Here is a 16,644-nt window from a genome sequence, read left to right as displayed (position 1 = left end):
CTTCCATTTTGCTAGCTTCCTTTCTAATATCCAACTCATTCATGCCCTATAAAGCCTGAAACGCTTAACATACAGATCACGGCATCGAATGGAATAAAGGAGAATTAAAATGCATAATTAAAAGTCTCTAGGAAGCAGCTTTCAATCATGCAATAATTTCAGGAAGGAAATATAAATGCATGCTAAATTAATGAATAAGTGGGTAAGGATCATGATAAAACCACACAATTAAACACAATATAAACCATAAAATAGTGGTTTATCAGAGGTTCAAGGATGGATACAAGCATAAACCACCTTGACAAGAGGCCTCCCAAATGTCCAACTTAAGGACTTAAACTAAAAGTGCTTGGTGGGAGACACCCCACCATGGTAAACTCTTTCCATTCTCTTGTAGATATAATGAATGAATGAATTGAGTTCCATTGTATATAATTTCTTTACTTCTTGTTATATTTTGCTTGCTTGCTAAGATGTTTATATATTCTATGATCTAATTAGAGATGATTCTTTGAATTTGAGTTTTTGCTTGGATTGCAAGTTTCCTCAATTTGTTTCAAAAATCCCCAATATTTCAAAAATGTGTTTAATTTTGCATCTTAGCTAGTTTTACAATTTTAGAGGAGGATGAGAAGGCTATGAGCCCTCTTTGATGCTCATAAAAAAAAAAAAAACAAAGCCACGCGCAAGCGCAAAGCGCGCACGCGTCGGCTGCGCATTTTAACTATCTGGGCCAAGAACCAGAGAGTTGTGCCACTTTTAGGCCAACTCTGTGTCTCAACCCACGCGGACGCACGCTGTACGTGTCCGCGCCACACCATGTTTCACTACCCATGCGTTGGCGTACTTCGCGCCTCCGCGCCCATCCCTTAAGCTCAAGCCATCCACGCGAACGCGTAAAGTACGCGCGCGTGTCGATGCCTTTTAGCATCAGCCAGGCCAAAGGACCCGAGAGTTGTGCCAACTCTGGGCCTCTTTTGTGCCTCTGGCCCAGCACACCCGCGTGGATGCGCACCGTACGTGTCCGCGCCGATCCCTATTTCTCCCATCTACACGTAAGTGCGTATGGCGCTTCTGCGCCACTCCTTAATTACCTCCACCCATGCAATCGCGCATGGTGCGCGCACGCGTGGATTCGAATTTTTACTTACCCAGGGACGCGACGCCCTAGCGCATTCGCGCAAAACCCCCTTCGTCCCTCACCCAACGTCTCTCCTTCTCCTTTTCACCCATAACCACCACCATCATCTCCATAACCAGCCTCCCTCCAGCGACCTCCGGCGCACACCACCGCTGCCATTACCGCGCGTTCCAGCGTCCTCTTCCTCGCCCTCACCCCTCTTCCTCGCTCTCCCACTTTCTCTCACTCGTCTGCCTCCTCCTCTCTGTTTTCTCTCACTTCGCCTCTGCTCCGTCACCGCCCTCGACAGCTGCGACCCCATTGTCGGCGGCGAACACCCCGGTGACATCCCAGGCCACCTTCCTTGCCCTGGCCACTCTTCTTTCCTGTTCTGCTTCCTCTCTGTCTCACAGGTTTCTGCCCCTGTTCTGCTCCTTTATTGTTTTACATTAATTTTTATTAATTTAGTTTAGTTAGCTTAGTTAGTTAGTTTAGTTTACTTTAGGTGGTTAGCGAATCTGGGCTGAGTAATGGATTTAGGATTAATTGAATATTTTGCTACTGTGTGAAATTGCTCTGTTTCATTGCTTTGCTTGTGCTGTATGCTTGGCTTGCCATTATTGAGTATTGCTTTGCTCATGGATACTGGTTGTTTACTTATTCACAACTGCTTGTTGCCTAATTTAGTTTAAATCGCTCTCTAATGCTTTGTTGCTACACTATTGGCTTGATAGCCCCAGTCATATGAACTCATACATGATCTTTGTGCTTTTGACTTTTGATGAATTCATATGGGATCTGATTTGACTGTCTAAATTTGGGATTTAGCCAATGTACTGCTGAAATGCTGCCGGATTTTTCTTAACCGTATTTCTTGAATTGACAATTGTTTGATGGATGTAACAAACTTCTATTTGATGATTTCTGTATCAGAAAGAATTGTGTCGTCTAAATGGTTTTGAAAATTCCTCAAGAACAGGTTCTTTGGTTATGCCTCTAATACTGCTTGCTTGTTTGCAATGCTAACTCGCATATATGCATTGCATGATTGAGAATTGAGCCTAATTTGCTTGCTTCACAAGATTGATGAGTTCTTCTATCTATGTGGCCACTGTGATTTAATTCCTTTATGCCCAAATTACCCTTGGTCGCATAGCGCATGAATTTTTCAAATCTCATCCCAATCTTTGTGACTTGCACGCATTGTTGGAATTGGTGTTAAATATGCTTGATTTACTTGTTTTTCAAGGTTTCGCTTTCACCAACACCAATTCACATAACTCTAGTGATCCTTGCATTGATTGATGGTCTATTCTATATTAGTTGCTTTCTAGCTACACCATATTTCATCATCAATGACTTGATGCATTTCATGATTGTGAACATGCTTACATTCCTATTTTGTGCATTCTCTTTTGAATTGAGCTAGTAACCACCATATCACTGATTTTTAAACTGATTTCAAACTTTAATCTATTTAACTAACTAACTTTTTTTCGTTTTCAACCTAACTCTTTTGGTCATTATTTTGGATATGGTGTTTCTTAGACTTGATGAACAAGTAATGTGCAAATGTGGGTTGAATTCTTGGTTTGAAGTATAATTTGAACTCTGAATCTTGTTGCTAGCATTCCAAGAAATCTCTTTTCTTTATTCACTTCATGAATGTGCTTTGCTTTGAGTGCTTTATATCTGCTTGGCTATCTGCTTATATTGTATCATCTCTGTTTTTCAGGATGTCGGACAAAGAAAAGGCTATAGCCACTACTTCTAAAAAGAGGAAGCGCTCTAAGTCCTCTACCCCCTCTCCCTATGCAAATTATGCTAAGAATCCGCTGAATGAGGTGGACAAGGAAAATCAGCTGCTGCCACCCACTGACCTAATCAAATTCCCAAACCTCTACTGTGAGCTTCGCTTCTCCGACTTCCGGAAGAACAATCTGAACATTGAGAAGAAATTGCTTCTTCCCAATGATGTGAGCCGTGCCATTAACACCCGTATTCTGGAGTTAGGATTGGACTTTATTGACAGAGATTTGGGGAGAGTGAACACTTCATGGGTGAGAGAATTTTATTGCAACTTCTTCTGAGCCAATATTGGTTCAATGCAGCTACAGGGTAGAGAGATTATGATCACTGAGGATGCTATTGGGGATGCACCGCTTTGCCACCATCATTCTGATGAGACCTGCGCCTATAGGCAGGCAGAGGTAGCTATTCTCTCTATGACCTTTGACTATGAGGCACTTAAGCGCGTGATTGCCACTCCTGATGCTCTTTGGGTGATGGATTCGAACAACAAGAAGCCCAAGGGGATGCGCTTCGCTTATCTGACGAAGGAGGCCAAGACCTAGCAGCATATCTTCGCCCACTATGTCTTTCCCACCACTCACTTTTCAGAGATTCTAATGGATATGCTGATTCTGATTGGGTGTGTGATGCAAGGGAAGGAGGTGAACTTCCCTCGACTGATCAGGCATAGTATGTGGAGAGCTCATATTCGCGGCTTGCTACCCTTCCTTACACTGGTCACCAGCATGATTGAGCTGGCAGGTGTCCCATGGGAGGATGATGATGTGACACCACCACCCCCAGATGACGATGACAAGGAGACTACCATTCCATGGGGTGGGTGGGTGCACGAGAAGCCCCTACCCAAACGCCGTTCCCGAGCCAGAGTAGTGGAGGAGGCAGCTCAGCCCTCATCGTCAGTAGCAGTCGCAGCACCCTTAACACCACCGCCACCAGCACCTGAGTCAACTTATCTATTGGTGCAGCACCTCCTCCGCTTCATGGAGCGTTTCGAGCGTCGTGTCATGCGACGTCTCGATCGCATCGACCAGGTGTTTGTATCACAAGGCATCGAGCTACTGCCGCTCCCAGACTCTCCTGCTTCCGACGAGCAGGATCAGGAGGAGGAGCCGGCTGAGGAGCCGATTCATCAGGATGCACCTCCAGAAACACAGGCCACCATTGAGGTCCAGCAGCCTCCTGAGGATCCACAGCCACATCCAAAGCCACAGCCAGTCCCAGTCCCACAGCCCGAGCCTAAGGAGCCCGGCGCGATTGTTGATCCACATCCCGAGCTTCAGTAGTAGCATCGAGGATGATGGTTGATTCTAAAGTGTGGGGAGGTCACCGTTCGTGACTGGTGTTTGCATTTATGTGGTGAACTTTTGGACATCTATTTCTGCTTCCTGCTACTTTATGTTATTTTGCACTTTATATTTTAGATTATTTTGGGATGACTGTATATATCTGCTATTATAGATACGCTTGTTTTGGTTGTTGCATACTTTTAGTATATATATATATATATATATGTTTTGCATCTTAGTTTTTGATTGTGATTAGAAAAGTGTTTTGGATTGGTAAATTCTAGTTGATCCTTTTTGTATAAGAATTATGTTTTAATTGAAAAAAGGGTAAACTAGGAATTTTTTTTTTAAATTTTCTAAATCACAACATTGCATTAGAATAAGCTTAGTCAATATGATAAAATTTTCAAGAAATTCAATTTTTAGGGTACCACCTAATTGGTTGAAAAATTTTTTTAAAACTTGCTTGAGTTATACACTTGTGGATCATGTTTTGAGCAAAGAACACAAGCCTGTGAGATTTGAGCCTAATTGTGTGGTTACATCCTATGACCACTTACTTTCATTCTTGTGTGCAATATTCTCTTCCTATGATTGTAATCTTTGATTTGTTTGATTCTTTATGTCCATTATTTTGTGTATACATGCAATTATATGATTGAGGCCATTGTTCAAATAGCTCACTTACCCAAAATAACTTACCTTTTATCTTCCATTGTTAGCCAATTTGAGCCTATGCTTAACCCATTTGTTCATTATTATAGCACATTACAAGTTTAAGTGAAAAACAATAAATGTCCCTTGTTTGGATCTTTGATTAGCTTAGGCTAGTGAGAGTGCTCATTACTTGATTTTGGGAAGCTTGGGTATATTGGTTAGAGATAAAAGTGTATTTATATTTTTGTTGAAAATTTCTCAAGAATTGGGTACATACTCATGTAGTAATCATATGTAAACCATATGCATTGATGTTCTTGTATATATTTTAGTTAAAAAAAATATTTTAAATTTTGCAACAAAAAAGGAACAAAGGGTCCCAAAGTTTAAGGGTTCAAAAATTCAATGCATATGTGAGGTATTAAAAAGGGATTGCATGAGTGTGTGAAAAGTGAAGAATGGATAGCTAGGTTTGTTTAGAATTGTTTAGGTTTTCATAAGTTAGGTGGGAAGTTTAAGTTAATCAAAGATTCAAATTTCAAGCTCACTTGACCATATGCATCCTACCTTGACTCTAGCCCCATTACAACCTATGGGAAGTCCTCTTGATATTTGTATGCATGCATAAAGTAATTGTTGATTGTTAGATGAAAAACAAATCTTGGAAAGCATGATTAGGGGAGAAATGAGTGAAGCAACCCCATACACTTGAGTGCATAGAGCGGATACACATCCGGCGACGGTTCAATCGCTCAATTACATGTTTCAACCCGTGATCATCTTTTCTTGCAAGTTTGAGAACTCTTTTAATGATTCAATCCAATTGTGGTTTGCTTGATTGCTAATACCTTAGCCCTTGTGCTTGTATGTGTAATCTTGGAAATTGATTTATTTTGACTAAGCCATTACATCATGTAAATAGATTGCATATAGATAGATTGCATTTAGTTAGTTTCATTGAATAAATGTTAATACCCTTTGCTTCTTCTTGATTTTAGCATGAGGACATGCTTAGTTTAAGTGTGGGGAGATTTGATAAACCTCGATTTCGTGATTTATCTTGTCCTTATTTTGGGGGATTTTACCACCTTTTTCCACATTTATTCAATGATATAGCATGGTTTTGTAATTCTCCCTTGAATTTTGCTTAAGTGTAAAAACATGATTTTTAGGCCCAAAATTGGTAATTTTGATTCATTTTGATTCCATTCGATGCCTTGATGTATGTGTTGAGTGATTTCAGGTTTATAAGACAAGTATTGGATGGAAGAAATGAGTAGAAAAGCATACAAAGGGGAGAATGCATGAAGAAACAAAGATTGGGAATGCATCAAAGGACGCGCACGCACACAAGGCGCGCATGCGCAAAAGTGGTCTCGCCAATAGATGCGCACGCGTACTTGCCGCGTCCGCGCGAATGGAAAAATTTGCCATTTGACGTGCACGTGCACCTGGCGCGCACGCGCCAATATGAAGTCCAAGCAGAGGATATGATTTCAAACACGGCCGGAATGCCGCCACCTGTAAGGCAGAGTCTGCTTACAGAGGATAAGGCGCATACGTCAGTTAGCGAGAACTGTACCTATGCTGACTGGAAAACCATACCCGTTTCAGCTACTTTGGGTTACGTCGGGAGCGGGTAGAAACCGACAAATGAGCTCATTACCTGCACTAGGGCTAGACATGCATCATACTTGGTTGTTCATTTCCTTTGTTATGATTGTGGTATGAATGTATGCTTTCCTTGTTTCTATTCTATTCTCTGTGTCTGTGTTGTATTTTCTTGTATTCTTCTGTTTGTGTTCTGTTTTTTATTTTCTCTATTTCCTCTATTTATCTTCATCATCTATTTACTGCTTTTTGTATTTTGCTATTCGTTTGCAAAACAACATATAATTAATGAACTTAACTAATAACCCCGACCCTACTAAGAACTCCCCATTTCTTACCCCTTCTCTCTCCCTTCCCCCTTCAGATGGAAGCATGAGTACCCTTTCATAGTTCGCTGACGATCGTTCCCAAAAAGGATTCCTCTTTAGGTAGTCATCTGAGTTTAGGGTGAATCTCGTTTTTTGTTTATATGTATATACTGTGAGACCCGCCAATGTCTGCACCCTGTTTGTACGTGAACTTTAACCTAAATCCTGTGTACGAGACTCCTGTTGTGTGGCTACTTGATGAGGTACCAGAGTGACGTCGTAATGCAATGTCTCATCGTGCAGAGGAGTAACAAATGATGTTCTACCTTTTGATGATGTTCCACCTGACTTGAGTTTTGAAGACTTAGAACGTACTTTCCCTCACTTTAGTAGTTTAAAGGGACTAGGTGAGTATAGAATCTAGGCTATCCTGGGTGCCAGCTTAGGGACTTCTTAAATAGGTCAGGGCCTGGGATGTTGTATGTATATATGTATATAGTTATTATCTAGCTATATCTAGGGGTGTTCTAACTAATAGTCTATGCTCTAACAAAGGCTGAATCACCGAATGTTGTCAACTACTTGTGATGTATTTATGTGTGGTTGTTTATAACTGTTTTATCTGTTATTATTTGTGAATTGATTATAAATGATTCTGTTTATTAATTCAAACATTTAAAAAAAAAAAGTACCTCGCAAACTAACTACGCTTTTAACAACGAATCAGGCTCATATAATAAATAATAGATAATAATTAGGATGACAAGTTGGTAGCGCTCAGTTTCTAGTATGATCATGACGTACCAGAAATTGGGTCATTACAATTTAGTATCAGAGTAGTTCCTTTCCAGTAGAGCCTGGGAGTGGACTGACTATGCTTCATTGCATACTCTGCTTGTGTGTCTCATGCCGTTAGCGTATCTTTAAGATACATTTGGCATGAATGTCTATGAGCACTCATTTTGGGAATGTTCATGTTTAACTTGAGATATTAAGACTGATCACCTTAATATTGATTGTTTGGTATGGATAAGACCTCAATGACTGTGAATAGGCATAGTTTAATCGAGCTCCAAACGACGAATCGATGTGAGCCACAGTTATCTTCATAGCTGTTATGATCTCCATGGCTATGACTATGTGAGATTTGGGTACCGTAAGGAACGGACCAATCTCTTCGTTAGGATGGCTTGAAGGAAATAGACCGCTTGAAAATGGATTCTTGCACGCGGCTAAAATTTTGAGGGCAAAATTTTCTTTTAGGAGGGTAGAATGTAACAACCCTGATTTTCAAGTACGCGAGATCTTTTCTGAAGACACGGATTTCTCCAGAAGATCAGTAAAGGGAACAACTCTTCTGTATCATCAAGCATCTCAATCTTCATTGTCATTATATTATCTTTAACTCAGGACCTTAGTTGAGACAAGCCCGACAACACAATCACGAAGAACCTTGTTTTTGAACTGTATCGGTTAGGAGTTTTTATTCTAGTTTTCGTAAATAATATCAGTTTGATGAACCGGACTCGATTCATGAGAAAAGAGAGATAATAGGATAATATTATCATTATATGGGTATTAGATGCTTCTTGAATGATATTATAAGCTTACCTGGTCAGTTTTAGTTAAAAATCGAAAATCGGTTTAACCGGGTTCACAGTTTACTGGTGCAGCTTAGGACCAGCACTCTCTGATGACTTTAGAAATTCTAAGGCCTCATCATACATGTTCTATTCTCATGATAAATATGTTACTAGTGCCATTTATGCTAGTAGCTCAGAAAATAATTTTTAGAGATGTTTTTACAAGTGTTCCGATACATCTTGTTTTAGTAGTTATACACCTGAGATATTTTAATATTATTTTAATCCACCTCCAAGCCAACCAATCACAACTCACCCTACACCCCCAAAACCCCAAAGGCTGCCTCATTTGCTCATTGTGGCCGAAAATCATTAAGAGAAAAAGGTGAGAAAAGTTCTTAGTTCCAAATCTTCAAAGCTTGATTTCTTCTAAACTAAAACTCAAATCAAAACTCCGATTTTACCAAAATGATCTTCTCTTCTTTCTCTACATAACCATATAACATATCAAGGCTGGAAATAAGGTGAGATGGCTGTCTCCCTCCCTCTTCAATTCGGTTTTCAAGGAAACATGCTTAAACAAGTGTTTTCTTGATGTTCTTCCTTAGATCTCTTGCTTAGCTTGACTTGTGGGCCAAAGATCTTTGATTTTCTGCACGTTTAAGGTGAGGATAACTTTCCTAAGATTCTGCTGAAGTTCTTTTAGTTGATGGTTTAGAGTTTTAAAGTTGTTCTTGGTGTGTTTTAGGAGGAAAAAGTGCTTTAAGAACACTTCAAAGAGTAACCGGATTTGGAGCAGCAAATCAAGGTAGGGTTTGATGAATTTAATCTTGATTAATTGTGTTTGAGTTGTGTTATTATGATATGGTTTGGTTATGCTTGAAACTGATTGTTTATATGAGTAATACTTGTTGAAATTTTGGTGAAAATTTGATGAAATTTGACGAAATTCAAGCTATGAACTAGTGTTCTTGTGGCTGCTGGAAAACAAAAACCTAACCCTTAAATTGGGGTTCAATTTGTGTTGAAATCATGTGGAAAAGATGGGGCTTTAGTGGCTGCAATTTTATTTTGCATTATGGTAAAAATCAGTTGCTGAAAAGATTGAAAAACGGGTAAAAACAGAGAAAGAATCTGAAGAATTTACGAAGAATAAGAAGAACACTTTGAATGTGATGAAGAACATGGAAGAACAGGCCTTAGATCTTAAAAAGGGCAAGGAAGTAAAATTTTTTGTGTTTGTGGGGTTATTTGGTAATTTCCAAAAGTTAGGGTGGTTAAAGTAGAAATATTAAAAGTTACGGGTGGTAAAAAGTAAATTTTAAAGGTTAAAGGTTAAAGTAAAGTTAATTTTCAAAAATTTAATAATAAAATAATAAATAATAATAAAATATTAAATAATAATATTTAATTAAAAAGAATATTTTAATAAAAATAATAAAATAATGCGGAAAAGGCAGTTTTCTGTAAAAGCTTTAGAAAGACAACTTTAAGCGCAGAATCTCATAATTACCTTCATAAAACACTTACGGAGTGGTAATAACATGTTAGTGAGGCAAAGATAAAAGAAAGATAAAAAGTTGAAGAAAAGATAAAAGTCGAAGAAAAAGTCTGTAAAGTTTTAATGACAGAAAGAGACAGAGATTAGTGAACGAACTATGGCAACATAGTTAGTCCTTGAGTTGCAACTAGGGTTAGGTAATATATGAAAAATTAAGCTGTTTCAGTATAGAATTAATGAACCTATACTTGGAACAGTTTAACTATTCATACCGAAATTTACATAAGCTTTAAATACATACGTTAAACAGAGAAATCAGAGCAGAGTAGAGAAACACAGAGAACAGAGTAACCAGAGAAAAGTAAAGAGATACAGAAAAAAGAGTAATCTGATAAAGAGAAATGGTTTGAGTTAATATGTTGTAAAAGTAAAAGCTGTAAAGTTTGTATAGTACGATTGAGCGGAGAAAGAAAGAAGTACTACATAAGAATGTGAAAGTGATGATGAATAATGAGAATGATAATGAATGATGGTAATGAGAATGATTATGTGATGATCTGCTACGTGAAGGCAGTCAGATAGATAGTGGTACGACCACAGAGTATTTTTCAGTGCTACACAGCTATTGAGAGCTATACCTGCAACTGATAACCTGGGATCACTTGGAGAGGATATTAATTCATATATAGCTAGAATGCCGCACCTGTAATGGAAGGATTGCTTACAGAGGATATGATTTCATACACGGCTGGAATGCCGCCACCTGTAAGGTAGAGTCTGCTTACAAAGGATATGACGCATACGTCTGTTAGCGAGAACTATACCTATGCTGACTGGAAAACCATACCCATTTCAGCTGCTTCGGGTTACGTCGGGAGCGGGTAGAAACCGACAAATGAGCTTATTACCTGCACTAGGGCTAGACATGCATCATACTTGGTTGTGCATTTCCTTTGTTATGATTGTCGTATGAATGTATGCTTTTCTTGTTTGTATTCTATTCTCTGTGTCTGTGTTGTATTTTCTTGTATTCTTCTGTTTGTGTTCTGTTTTCTATTTTCTCTATTTCCTCTATTTATCTTCATCTTCTATTTACTGCTTTTTGTATTTTACTATTTGTTTGCAAAACAACATATAATTAATGAACTTAACTAATAACCCCGACCCTACTAAGAACTCCCCATTTCTTACCCCTTCTCTCTCCCTTCCCCCTTCAGATGGAAGCATGAGTACCCTTTCGTAGTTCACTGACGATCGTTCCCAAAAAGGATTCCGCTTTAGGTAGTCATCTGAGTTTAGGGTGAATCTCATTTTTTGTTTATATGTATATACTGTGAGACCAGCCAATGTCTGCACCCCGTTTGTACGTGAACTTTAACCTAAATCCTGTGTACGAGACTCCTGTTGTGTGGCTACTTGATGAGGTACCAGAGTGACGTCGTAATGCAATGTCTCATCGTGCAGAGGAGTAACAAATGATGTTCTACCTTTTGATGATGTTCCACCTGACTTGAGTTTTGAAGACTTAGAACGTACTTTCCCTCACTTTAGTAGTTTAGAGGGACTAGGTGAGTATAGAATCTAGGCTATCCTGGGTGCCAGCTTAGGGACTTCTTAAATAGGTCAGGGCCTGGGATGTTGTATGTATATATATGTATATAGTTATTATCTAGCTATATCTAGGGGTGTTCTAACTAATAGTCTGTACTCTAACAAAGGCTGAATCACCGAATGTTGTCAACTACTTGTGATGTATTTATGTGTGGTTGTTTATAACTGTTTTATCTGTTATTATTTGTGAATTGATTATAAATGATTCTGTTTATTAATTCAAACGTTTTAAAAAAAAAGTACCTCGCAAACAAACTACGCTTTTAACAACGAATCAGGCTCATATAATAAATAATAGATAATAATTAGGATGACAAGTTGGTAGCGCTCACTTTCTAGTATGATCATGATGTACCAGAAATTGGGTCGTTACATTACTAGCTTTTTCTGCTTGCTTTTTCTTTTTCTTTCTTTTTTTTCGCCATTTTTTTCGCAAGCTTTGTTTTTCACTTCTTTTTATTGCTTCAAGAATCAGTTTTGTGATTTTTTCAGATTATCAATAATATTTCTCTTTTTTCATTATTCTTTCAAGAGCCAACAATTTTAACATTCATAAACTTCACTATAAAAAATATGCACTATTCAAGCATTCCTTCAGAAAACAGAAAGTATTGTCACGACATCAAAATAATTAAACTATTTTCAAGATAGAATTCGAAATTCATGTACTTCTTTTTCTTTTTTAGAAAACATTTTTCATCTAAGAAAGGTGAAAGATTCATGGAATCATTCATCGCTTTAAGACATAGACACTAAACACTAATGATCATGTAATAAAGACAAAAAACATATACAGAACATAAGGCATAGAAACCGAAAAACTGAAAAATAAGAACAAGGAAATTAAAGAACGGGTCCACCTTAGTGATGGCGGCTAGTTCTTCCTCTTGAAGATCCTATGGAGTGCTTGAGCTCCTCAATATCTCTTCCTTGCCTTTGTTGCTCTTCCCTCATGGCTCTTGTTGAGGTCCATGAGTGGGCTCTCTTGTTTGCTTCATCCTCTTTCTAGTGATGGGCTTTTGAGATGAATCTCTCCATCTCCCATGACTCAGAGTTGGAAGCAACTTCCTTCCCTTTCCTCTTCCTAGAGGTGTCTCTGGCCTTAGGTGCCATTAGTGGTTATGGAAAAACAAAAAGCAGAGCTTTTTTTCACACCAAACTTAAAAGGTTTGCTCGTCCTCGAGCAAAAATAAGATAGAAGGGAGTAGAAGAAGAATGATGCAATTAATTTTGAAAACTTATTACTGTATACAAGAAAAATTAAAAAGAGTTGAAAAGAATTTGAAGAGATATGTATGTTTTAAAACGTTTTGGAAGGAGTTGAAAAGAATTGAAAAAAGAAGAATTAAAAAGAATTGGAAAGGTTATTAATATTTGAAAATAGAAATTGAAAGATGAACGTTTAAAATATGTTTAATGCAAAAAATTATGAATTAAAACATGAAAAAAAAATCGAATTGGAAACAAAATTACCTCCCTTGTGTCATCCTGGCATTAAACGCCTAGAATGCTATCCATTCTGGTGTTTAAAGCCCACTTGACTGCCTCTTTGGGCGTTTAACGCCCAGCCAGATACTCTGGCTGGCGTTAAATGCCAGGAATCCTTCTTTACTGGGAGTTTTGCTGAACGCCCAGAATGCTGCCATTTCTGGTGTTAAACGCCCAGAATGTTGCCCATTCTGGCGTTTAACGCTCAGAATGCTGCCTGCATGGGCGTTAAACACCCATTCTGCTATCGTTACTGGCGTTTAAACGCCAGTAAGCCTGTCCTCCAGGGTGTGCTGTTTTTTATGCTATTTTTGATTTCGCTTTAATTCTGCAGCTATTTTTATGATTCCACATGATCATCAACCTAAAGTAAACATAACATGGCAATGGAAAACAAATGTCTAAAAAAAATAAATATAATTAAATAACATTGGGTTGCCTCCCAATAAGCGCTTCTTTAATGTCACTAGCTTGACTGTGAGCTCTTAGAGATCTTCACAGAAACTTAGAGCTTAATGGTGGCCTCCCAACACCAAACTTAGAAGTTGAGTGTAAGGGCTCTGTTTGACTCTGTATTGAGAGAAGCTTTTCATGCTTCCTCTCTATGGATACAGAAGAAGATTCTTGAGCCTTAAACACAAGGTAGTCCTTATTCAATTGAAGGACTAACTATCCTCTGTCCACATCAATCACAGCCCTTACTGTGGCTAGGAAGGGTCTTCCAAGGATAATGGATTCATCCTCATCCTTCCCAGTGTCTAGGATTATGAAGTCAGCAGGGATGTACAGGCCTTCAACCTTCACTTAGACATCCTCTACAAGTCCAAAAGCAAGTTTCATTGATTTGTCTTCCATATCTAGTGAGATTCTTGCAGCTTGTACCTTAAAGATCCCTAGTTTCTCCATTACAGAAAGTGGCATGAGGTTTATTCCTGACCCCAGGTCACACAGAGCCTTCTCAAAGGTCATGGTGCCTATGGTACAAGGTATTAAGAACTTTCCGGGATCCGGTTTCTTCTGACGTAATTTTAGTTGCACCAAGGCATTCAGTTCATTGATGAGCAATAGAGGTTCATCCTCCCAAGTCTCATTACCAAATAACTTGGAATTCAGCTTCATGTTTGCTCCTAGATACTTAGCAACTTGCTCTTCAACAATATCTTTATCCTCTTCAGAGGAGAAATACTCATCAGAGCTCATGAATGGCAACAGTAAGTTCAGCGGAATCTCTATAGTCTCTATATGAGCCTCAGATTCCTTTGGTTCCTCATTAGGGAACTTTTTAGTGGTCAGTGGACGTCCATTGAGGTCTTCCTCACTGGAAATCACTGCCTCTTCCTCCTCTATAGGTTCGGCCACTTTGGGTATATTGATGGCCTTGCACTCTCTCTTTGGATTCTCTTCTGTATTGCTTGGGAGAGTATTATGAGGGATTTCAGTAACTCTTTTACTCAGCTGACCCACTTGTACCTCCAAATTTTTGATGGAGGACCTTGTTTCGGTCATGAAACTGAGAGTGGTCTTAGATAGATCAGAGACTATGGTCGCTAAGTCAGAGAGGCTCTGCTTAGAATTCTCTGTCTGTTGCTGAGAAGATGATGGAAAAGGCTTGCTATTGCCAAACCGAATTCTCCCACCATTATTATTATTGAAGCCTTGTTGAGGCTTCTGTTGATCCTTCCATGAGAAATTTGGATTATTTCTCCATGAAGGATTATAGGTATTTCTATAGGATTCTTCCATGTAATTCACCTCTTCCATTGCAGGATTCACAGGGTCATAAGCTTCTCATTCAGAGGAGGCTTCTTTAGTACTGCCGGATGCAGCTTACAATCCAGTCAGATTATGAGAAATCATATTGACTTGCTGAGTCAATATTTTGTTCTGAGCCAATATGGCATTTAGAGTATCAATCTCAAGAACTCCTTTCTTCTGAGTCATCCCATTATTCACAGGATTTCTTTCAGAAGTATACATGAACTAGTTATTTGCAACCATTTTAATAAGTTCCTGGGCTTCTGCAGGTGTTTTCTTCAGATGAAGAGATCCACCAGCAGAGTGGTTCAATGACATCTTGGACAATTCAGATAGACCATCATAGAATATACATAAGATGCTCCATTATGAAAGCAGGTCAAAAGGACACCTTCTGATCAATTGCTTGTATCTTTCCCAAGCTTCATAGAGGGATTCACCTTCCTTCTGTCTGAAGGTTTGGACTTCCACTCTGAGCTTGCTCATCTTTTGAGGTGGAAAGAATTTGGCCAAGAAAGTATTGAATAACTTTTTCCAAGAGTTTAGGCTTTCTTTAGGTTGTGAGTCCAACCATATCCTAGCTCTGTCTCTTACAACAAAGGCGAAAAGCATAAGTCTGTAGACCTCGGGATTAACCCCATTGGTCTTAACAGTATCACAGATTTGCGAGAATTCAGCTAAGAACTGACGAGGATCTTCCAATGAAAGTCCATGAAACTTGCAATTCTGCTGCATTAGAGAAACTAATTGAGGCTTAAGCTCAAAGTTGGTTGCTCTAATTGCAGAAATTGAGATGCTTCTTCCATAGAAGTTGGAAGTTGGTGCAGTAAAGTCACCAAACATCTTCCTTGCATCTCCACCATTGTTGTTGGGTTCGGCTGCCATGTCTGCTTCTTTTTCGAAATTTTCTGTAAGGTCCTCTCCGGAGTGTTGTGCTTTAGCTTCTCTTGGCTTCCTCTTCAGAGTACTTTCAGGTTTAGGATCAGCTTCAACAAGAATGCCTTTATCCCTGTTCTTGCTCATATGAAAAAGAAGAGAACAAAGAGAGAAGAGGAATCCTCTATGTCACAGTATAGAGATTCCTTTATGTAAGTAGAAGAATAGAAGAATAGACAAATGAGAAGAGAGAGTAGATGAGTAATTCGAACAGAGAGAAGAGATAGGGGTTCGAATTATGAGTAGAAGAGAAGTGTTAGTAATTAAATAAATAAATAGAAAGAGATGAGAGAGAGAGTATTCAAATTTTAAGAAGAGGGACAAGAAAAATATTTTTATTTTTATTTAATTAATTAAGTTAGTTTCGAAAATATTAAAAGAAATAAAATAAAATTTGAATATAAAACAATTAGTTAATTAAAAAGAATTTTGAAAAAGTGGTTAGTTGTTTTCAAAAATGAGAAGTGAAAAAGTAGTTAGGCGGTTTTGAAAAAGAAAAGAAATAGTAAATTTTTTAAAATTAAAACAAATAAGTCAAGTAGTTAGTTGAAAAAGATTTCAAAATAAATTTTGAAAAGATAAGAAGTTAGAAAAAGATTTTGAAATTAAAATTTTAAAAAGATATGATTGAAATTTATTTTGAAAAAGAATTGAAAAAAAATTAAAAAGATTTGATTTTTAAAATTAAAGTTGATGACTTTACTAACAAGAAACTAAAAATATATGATTCTAGAATTTAAAGATTGAACCTTTCTTAACAAGAAAGTAACAAACTTGAATTTTTTTTGAATCAAAACATTAATTGTTAGCAAGGATTTTCGAAAATATGAAATAAAATTAAGAAAAATATTTTTTTAAAAAAAATTAGTTTTAAAATTTTCGAAAACATTAAAAAAATGAAAAAGAATTGATTTTGAAAAAGATTAGAAAAGATAAAGTTTTTAAATGGAAATTTTTTTGACTTGACTAACAAGGA

At 37.9% G+C, this 16,644-nt stretch overlaps 1 non-coding gene across 1 annotated transcript; it reads left to right on the top strand.

Annotated features, from left to right (window-relative positions):
- Positions 1–15,108: 15,108 nt before the first annotated feature.
- LOC148580943 (small nucleolar RNA R71) lies at positions 15,109–15,212 on the top strand. The gene has a single exon (XR_015895532.1). It is a non-coding gene; the product is annotated as a small nucleolar RNA R71 (small nucleolar RNA).
- The last annotated feature ends 1,432 nt before the right edge of the window (positions 15,213–16,644 follow it).

The sequence above is a fragment of the Arachis ipaensis genome, chromosome B10, assembly GCF_059453495.1.
Source record: "Arachis ipaensis isolate K30076 ecotype BB chromosome B10, ASM5945349v1, whole genome shotgun sequence".
Classification (NCBI taxonomy): Eukaryota; Viridiplantae; Streptophyta; class Magnoliopsida; order Fabales; family Fabaceae; genus Arachis; species Arachis ipaensis.
Note: the sequence above shows the minus strand (reverse complement) of the source record. Positions and strands in the feature narration are given on the sequence as shown.